This window comes from Larimichthys crocea, chromosome XXII (assembly GCF_000972845.2).
Source record: "Larimichthys crocea isolate SSNF chromosome XXII, L_crocea_2.0, whole genome shotgun sequence".
Taxonomy (NCBI): domain Eukaryota; kingdom Metazoa; phylum Chordata; class Actinopteri; family Sciaenidae; genus Larimichthys; species Larimichthys crocea.
This window is the reverse complement of record NC_040032.1, coordinates 11594502-11597001: the sequence shown is the minus strand read 5'-3', so window position 1 is coordinate 11597001 and position 2500 is coordinate 11594502.

Below are 2500 nucleotides of genomic sequence, written 5' to 3'. Positions count from 1 at the left end.
TGGATGGATGGCGTGACACCCCCGTTTTATTTTGAAAACCAAATCTCGCCTCTTCCTGTCTGATCTGTCCAACCACATTTCGCTTGACGCAGCTGAGATGCGCCACATCAGAGAAGCTTACAGGTCCGCACATAACACAACCCACTGCCGGTTTTTACCAACGTAGATTTGTGCGTAAATTAACATAAACTCTCCAAAGATGGCCGAAGTGCAGAGTCTCTGATTCATTTGCTTGTTCTTGTGTTTTTGTGTGATCTGGTGTTCATGCTGGGCTGTGTGGCAGTGGCCTGCACAGAGGGAGAGGAGCAATACTCACTTGGATGCTGAGGCATCACTCCACATTCAACCCCTAAAACCTTGTGCATGAAGTGCAATAACATCTCGTGCAAACCTGACTGAAAAATAGTATCAAATTCTTCTAAAACCTCCGAAATTCTCTTCTCAGCACACTGTAATCTGCCCCTACAAAATACAGCAGCATTGCTTCTCATCCAGCCTGTGAGATGAAACATTTCCATTGATAGTTTTGTCTTCACTCTGTCCATGACATGCCGTCCGCTGTACTCTAGACTAATGGCCCCTTATTGACTTCCAGAGGTCATCTCTGGGGTTGGCAGAGAAAAGAGGTGGTGCACACATCACGAGTTTGTGTGTGAGTGCTGTTGATGGAGTGGGTGAAAGTGAGTTTGAGTTTGAATACAAAGCACAATAAAAACATACATGCACATGCACCCATACATTCATACACATTTAGAAATACAGCCATACAGTTACATAAGAGCATGCAAGCAAAGACTTCAGCTGTCCTTTCAGTTCTCTGTTGTGCAGCCGTCGTACAGTCTCTAGACTCGCTGCTGCTCTGTCACAGTCTGTTTGTATTGTCTGCCAGCTATAGAGACGCCTGATCTGACCTCCTGCTCTGCAGACATGTAAGCTGCAGTGGTGGAGTGCAACCTCTGGTGATGATCCTCAGGGCCACTCCAGCAGTGCAGCCTGGCTTTTATTGCACTGCCATGCGGTATATACGGTATCCTCGCAGGGTAGGCTGTGTCCGGGAAGAACAATTTAGAGGCTGTCCTCACTGTGTATTCAATGTCCACTTGAAAGCTGAGGTACTTGGTGGTGGTCAAGACCAGGGCTTCCTGCCCCCCTAGACACAGAGGAGCAGGTTGTGGTGAGTTGCACTGATTTTTTCTCCATTCAGCCCATGTATCCATCTGATTGAAGTGCCACTATGAATACTGGTTGAAGGAATGGCCTGAGACAGTCCCATGTTGTCAGCAATCGCAGTCTTTCCAGTGGACCTTGGGGGACACCAGACATAACCTCTGACCAAGGACTCTAAGCACCATTTGTCATCACCCGCTGCCTTCCTCATGTAGTTGTATATTCGAGCTAATGCACAACTCCATTTGTTGGCCAGATGTTTCAGCAGCTGCGCATGGTCCACCCTCTCAAAGGCCTCAGACACGTCGGCCAGCAGCACCCTCACCATTGTTTGCTGCTGCAGAGGTGACACCCAGACTTTAGATTTTGTTTGGCCGTCTCATTAGAACATCTACATCCCCACCCATTCCCAGGAAACCCTGCTCTCTCATTTCCACTGACTCTCTAATGACTCTACTGTGATCTTCATAATGGTAGACTAGTTCTACCAGGCAGATCCCTTCATCCCTCTGTCCTGACCTGACAGGCAGCACAGTGGGTGATCCAGCAGTTTTCTGGTTACTGGGTATAGTCCAGGTCCAAACAATCTGTTGTCTAATCACAGATCTGCCCCAATGAGCAGAGTATGTCCAAAAAAACCTCTCCAGGTCCCCCGTCGGATAGCTTCTTAGTGTCTGATTGGCTTCCAAGCATTTCCCTTTCCTGAGTAAATTAAGAGATAAGAATTTCATGACGTGCACAAAACAGTGGTGAAACTTTTTGCGATGTTTCCACAAAAAAACAATTTCAGTCCACGAGGTGGTGGGTTCATCATGAGCAGAGCTAACTTCATGGATTTGTATCCGTGGGCTAGTTATTTAATAAGACATAGTTTTGGACTTTAATTCTGAAAACTTGCCTGGAAGCTTGTGACCATTGTCTGTTACTCCTGTTGTATTATCCAAAGTCTCATTCTTTCTTTATTACACCGGCCATCTGTGCACTTTTTGTTAGAGGATGGAAACATGGATACAATACTGTATCGCTTTATTTGCAATTTTATTTAACTTGCAACCCATCATCATAATCAAATCATCATAATTAAAAAAAACAGTTCAAGGACAAGAGAGACAGGTTAAGGGAAGTGTCATTTTGGACAAGAAACATAATGTTCATTCTGAAGCGGAAAACCAAAAAAGGAAACTGTCAGTGGAGAGGTGTCCGAGACAGCCCATTTTAAGAAAATTGTATAAGAACCAACTGTTAGAGCTCCTCGAGGAGCCTTTTCTCTGTAACCCCTTTTGTGTGTTGCACTGTTAAACGCTCCTTCTTGTACAAGAATAATAAATTCAAC